This window comes from Diceros bicornis, unplaced genomic scaffold (genome assembly GCF_020826845.1).
Source record: "Diceros bicornis minor isolate mBicDic1 unplaced genomic scaffold, mDicBic1.mat.cur scaffold_312_ctg1, whole genome shotgun sequence".
Taxonomy (NCBI): Eukaryota; Metazoa; Chordata; class Mammalia; order Perissodactyla; family Rhinocerotidae; genus Diceros; species Diceros bicornis.
In genome coordinates this window covers 78,016-84,347 of record NW_026691185.1, presented here as the reverse complement: position 1 = coordinate 84,347, position 6,332 = coordinate 78,016, and the positions used below count along the sequence as shown (strand labels likewise).

The following is a 6,332-nucleotide window of genomic DNA, read 5'->3' as shown; positions in this document are numbered from 1 at the left end:
TTTAGAAATACTTACAGATATGCGTATATACCTGGGTTAGTGAACATACATGCATATTTCTCCTTGCTAAGTCAGCTGAGAGGTCCTAGAAGCAACAATATCCTGGTAGCAATGAGCACACCTAACACCTAGATCTTGGTATCTAATATCACTCTCCAACTAAAGGAACCAAGTCTCCTTAGAGAAATGAGATACTAGAGCTAGAGCAGGAATTGTACAAGATGAGCCTGGACTATCTGGTTGTGCCAGAAAGGAAGGAAATGCACAAAAAATCACATTTATTTAGACATGTCAGGTAGGAGCTGATTGAAACAGGTACCAATGACCAAAGCTGGAACAATTTGAGCAATAAAATGAATTAGTATTGTTCCAATTTTAGCATATGTGCTGCTGAAGTGAGCACAGTGAATGAATTAGTATTAGATTATAACTCAAAATTTAAAAGAAATATCCAACTCACTCTACTGATATAAATGCATGATTGAGTAAATAAATACACAGGGGAGAACAAACAGATCTCTTGTGCAGAAGAATTGTTACGTAGATTATCTCCCCTAAATGAGCGAAAGCAAAACATCCTACTCCTCAAGTGTGGGCTGTGCATGGTGACAGCCTTCCAAAGAATACACTGTGAATTGGGGAAGGAGTAATCTTACAGTGGAGAAAAATGACAAACAATACATCATGCAGTTGATCAAGGCAGACATCAACAATAAAAAGTCATGTTGATTGCATGTACTCTTGATATGCTGTGATCTTCTGCCCAAAACATATAACACAGTCAAATAAGAGAAAAACGTCCAAAAACCCATTAAGGGAAATTCGGCAAACTATATGACCCCTGCTACTTCAAACTTTGTTTTTGCTGAGGAAAATTCGCCCTGAGCTAACATCTCTAGCCACTCTTCCTCTTTTTGCTTGAGGAAGATTCGCCCTGAGCTAACATCTGTGCCAGTCTTCCTCTATTCTGTATGTGGGTCGCCGCCACAGCACGGCAGCTGAAGAGTGGTGTAGGTCCGTGCTGGGGAACTGAACCCGGGCTGCCAAAGTAGAGCGCACCAAACTTAACCACTAGGGCGTGGGGCCGGCCCCTACTTCAAACTTTTAAAGTTATCAAAAACAAAAAAATCCTAAGAGACTGTTACAGCCATAAGAATCCTAAGGATACATGATGGATAAATATAAGGTGGATCCTGGTCAGTATCCTAAAACAAAAAAGGGACATCAGGTAAAAACTAAGGGAATTGAATCAAGTGTTAACTTTAGCTAGTAATACTATATCAATATTGGTTCATTGATTGTAACAAATATACCATGTTAATGTAAGATAATAATAGGAGAACCTGGGTACAAGATATTCTTTGATCCTTGAACCATAAGATATTTCTTATAGTTCTCTTCTGTTAACTCTTCTTTCTTAAAGAGACTGGGTCACTATAACAGTGTCTTTTCTCATTAATCTTTCTTGCGTTCTCTGCTACTTTGGCTGAGATTATGTAGATAATTACACTCACAGAGACTGACAGAACAGAAATATTCATTTTAATCTCTAAACAAAGCAACAAATGAGAACAATAATACAACAAAGTCGGACAAAAACTGAAATAATACATTTTCAAGAATTATATTTGCATAGACTTTGTCATTTAAAATTATATTTTCTAGTAGTGAAGAAAATTGAAACATTATGTTTCAGGGCTATACCTGAGATTTAATGTGGCAGCTGGAGAGCTTTGGTATAAAGGAAAGACTGCCAGTTAAACTCTTATTTGAAAAGACAGAGCTACAAGCCATTCTAAATTGGTCCGCCATGTCAACTGGCATACATTCTTTCTGTTCATAAAACATAAAGCCACAACAAATTCCCCCAGCACCTCATGCTTATTTCTGTGGGTTAAAAAGAAAATAGTCAATGTTTGAGAGGAAATGTCTAAGTCTTAAATTGTTCTGACATGTCGACTGTTGCTGTATCACTGCTCCGTCCACATCTTGAACCATCAAAACTGGAATAATTTATGGGGCAAACTACACAGGGAATTTTAGTAGAAGAAACAACACTTCACGTAGGCTTTGAAGGAGAAACTTTGGCAAGGTCACCTCTAAAGAGAAATTTTTGGAGTTAAGACATCTGAAGTTTGCATAACTAACACATTTTTTAAAAAAACTATCTTCTAGATGGTAGTTTAATTTCCTCATAGCATTGTTGCAAAGATAAACGAACGTGTGTAGCCCCATTTTTTTCTCTTGTTGGTTGACTTGTACAGACATATTGAAAGAGCAGTCAGCTCCACAGCAAAGTCCAGACTGACTGACTGAACTGCTCTCACAAGTGCGAGTGCACGGCCCCTGTGTGGTTCTCTTCTGTAGGTAACAGGATAGAGGGAGCGAACACTATGAAGTAGGGAAACAATAGCCAAACTAACCATTTAAATCATAATGCTGAGAGTAAAGTCTAAAAAAAGTGAGGGAGGGTGAGAGTTGGAATCAAGATCACAGTTGGCAGCTGATATCTTATAAAAGATTATGGTCATTAGGGGAAACATATATTGGAAGAGGATATGGAACAGAATGCATGCACTTAAAATCTACATTGTAATCCATATTTAAAATAATTTATATTTAATCTATATTATATGTATATTTTATTATGGGCACTGTTTGCTTTTTCTTTACCTGTTTTGTTTTAAACCTAAATGAGCAGGTTCTGAGAAGACAGCAGGAGCAGCGTCCCCCTTTCCCAGAGACCAGAGGGCCACACAGGCTGGACAGCTAGAAGAGGAAATTCAATGTTCCCACCTCTGCGCTGGTCTCCGTGGAGGGTGCCATGGGAGAGGGTGCAGGGGCCGAGGGAGAGAAGAGGCTGGTCTGTCCTGGGCCGGAAGGGGTGAGGAGTGGAGGGGACAGATGGGATGCGGGGAGCCCATCCCCTCACAGGGAGGTGCACGTGGGTGTGCTGGGCTGGTTCAGCCGCAGCATTTTACGCAACCAGCCAACAAATCCACTTCTTCCATTTGTACCATTTGGTAAAGGCTGGTTCACAAGCATCTTCAGATCTGCTGCTTCTGCTGGGTTAATTAGGCATTTATTCAAAATTCCCGGAGATCCTGAGTGAAGGTGCTGGTGGCAGCTTGGGAAGCGGCTCCTTCACAATACCGTCCAGCAGTTCCAAGCTAGCCAGAGCTGGCCAGCTGGCCATCTGTGACCGCTGTGGGGCATCCTGATGGCCTTGGCCTCGGGGAGATGCTGGAGGCTCTCCTTCTGCCCCACTGACCATGGCCCAGCCAGAGATGGCATCCGGAGGGAATGGGGTACCTTCCAACGGCCAGCTTCCCAGGGCCAGCCCGTGCTCCAGATGTCCGACTCACCAGGTAGTCAGTGCCCTGCAACTGCTGGGAAACACGTAGGCTCGAGTTCCCACAAAGGAGTTGGCCATGGAGTCCAGCTGCCTGCTCACCCCAAAATCACACAGCTTCATCTCCCCTCTGCAGTTGGCGGGGATGTTAGAAGATTTCACATCTTGGTGCACAGTCGGGGTGCTTTTCTTGGAGATACACCAAGCCTCAGAGAATCGCGATGCTGACTTCCCCAGACTCTTGGAATTCTCTTGGCTTCCTTCAACGCCTGGTCCAGAGAGCCCTGGAGAAACCCATGATGTACAGGGAGTTACACTCGTGCAGCATCTGCAGCTCGTGGACAATCTGGTCCCTGATGGCCGGCTTGATCTCCAGTGAATCAGCTTTCTTGCCTCAATGAGGCCTGAGGGTCTATGCTGGACTTTGGTGACCATCCCGCTGTTTCCAATAACTACTAAGACTTACTGAAGGATATGGTGTAGGTTGGAGATAGAAAAAAATCATTCAAAATAACTACTAAACTTGTCTATCAGAAAATGTGGAAAATTAGAGATAAAGAAAACCCTTCTGAGGCACTTCTGTTTTCAAATATGATGAAGCAACACTTTTTCTTCCAGCCTGAAATGACTAGAAAACCAGATAAAAACAATTGTCTCCAGGAAACTAAAAAAAGAAGGTAAAGGCAAGGAATGAAGATAAAAGCAGAAGTAATTAAAAGAGAAAACCCCCCAAAAGAGAAAGTAAAAGTTGGTTGTTGGAAGTGACAGATATAATTTATAAACTTCCAGACAAAGTGATCATTTTAAAAAAGGAGTTCATATAGAAGCTGGCAATATTAGGAATAAAAGAGGATTCAACATCACAGATCCTAAAGACAGACAACAATAAGGGGATATTTTGACCAATTTTATGCTATTAAATTAGAATCAGACCTTCCAAGATCACAGATAAAAATAATCATTATACATACAATATAAAGAAGGATAGGATAGGAAGTATAGGAAAAAACAGAGCATAAAGGTAATCAGGCCGAGGAGAAAATAACCAAATCAAACTTCTTCTCACAATATGCACATATAAAACAATTGAATTAAAAACCAAAAATTGGGGAAAACAGCAGATCAGACCAGCAGAAAGAGCTGAAAGGTGATGGATGTGAAGTAATATCTCAAAAATGACATGAGCTCTATAAAAAGAAAGTATGACAGAAATGTTGATACACTTCTAGAGAACAGGGAAATAATTGCTAACATACAGCCAATCAGAACTCCAAGGGAAATAGAGGGAATGGTGACCAACGGAAATGGGAATAATGATGAAAGGTCAAGCCTTGGCCATATACTTTAAAAAAAATTTATTTCTCAATTTTTTATTTTGAAAAACCTCTATGCTACAGAAAAGATGAATGAACACTCATATACTATTCAGCTAGAACACAATTAACATAGTGCCCTATTTTCTCTCTACACACACACTTTGTTTTTGGGCCTGGACCATCTGAAAGAAGCTTGCAGATATCCTGACCTCATCCCTACACACTTGGAGCATGCATCTCCTACGAACAAAAACACTCTTCTAATAACCACAGTATCATTATCATACCCGAGAAATTGAAGTCAACAATATATCATTATAGGCTTCCATGTTCAAACTTCCACAATTGTCCACAAAATGTCCTGTATAACTTTTTAAAAATCCATAACCCTATCCAGCTCACAGTTGTCTTGAATGCAGATCAGTCCTGTCTTTTTTTGTTGTCTTTCAGGATATTGATACTATGGAAAACTCCAAACCACATTCTAGATTTATCTGAGTGTTTCCTCACAGATTCAGGCTACACGTTTTTGGCAAGAATGCCACAGAGCTGTACTTCCAATAACCTCATAGCAACAGATTTGTGTTTTCCCCAGTATTGATGCTAAAAATTTTTTCCACGAAGCATCTATGAACATTTTGCAAAGGACCAATGGAATACAGTTTAGGGAACACCAGAATAATAAAAAAAAAAAAGTGAAATGCACTAAAATGTTTATGAGTTCAGAGAACAAAAAGCAGGTAAGGATTAAGTCATTTCTAAATCAACAAACTTCCTCATTTCCTTAGGCAATGCAAACTGAGCTGTCATAAAGTTGAACACCTACCAAAAAAAACACAAAACACTGTACAGATGAGCAACCTCAAGCTTAAAGAAATGAAGTAACCTCTCCCAACTTCTATCCTTATCGTATTTACTGTGTTCAAGAGCCGAGATTTGAAACCAAATACGCTTTCATGTTCTTTCCACTAGATTCTCTGCTTCATTTAGACTTATGTTTAATTTTCTGTAATTGACTATTCTTGAGTCTACAACTACTCTGGGGTGAAAGCGTGGCCTTTTAGTCTAAATAATAATGAAGACGCGAAGAAAGACCAATTTGTTTTTCTATTGTTCTATATTCAATAAGAATCAACCAGTATCAAGTAGATGAGGAAGGCCTAACCCCTCACAAATGCATGCAGTTATGCAACTCATCGCGTGTGGGGACTGGGGTCTTGGCTCCATATACTAATCATAATATAGCCCCATTTATGACCACTTCTATTTGCCATAATTCGATCCTTGCTGTTGCCTATTGATGCTGTCCTTACGACATTACAGCAAACACCTGGGAGTCTTCAGTTTTCCCTCAAAATCCTAGGACTCAGGTGAAACTCAGGTTTTACTACTAATTAGATAATCTAACAGGTTTTCAAAAAACTCGTTACCCTTCTGCCCCGCAGTGAGGTAGCCCATAGTAAGCACGTTCGTTTTCCTCTCCATTTCAGGCGAGAGCCTTTCCCCCTCGGGTGACTCTCCCAGGGCGGTGAGCGCGGATCCTTGCTTTTTGATTAAGAAATATCAATCAATACGAACGGGTAACTTTTAAGAGACAAAACTGCCTTCAGCCATTACAAACCACGCCATGGCTTAAAAACTTGAGTTCCATTTCTGCTAAACGC

At 40.4% G+C, this 6,332-nt stretch overlaps 1 pseudogene; it reads right to left on the bottom strand.

The window, feature by feature from the left end:
* Positions 1 to 2,177: 2,177 nt before the first annotated feature.
* Positions 2,178 to 6,126, bottom strand: LOC131402846 (dual specificity mitogen-activated protein kinase kinase 2-like; annotated as a pseudogene).
* Between the last annotated feature and the right edge of the window lie 206 nt (positions 6,127 to 6,332).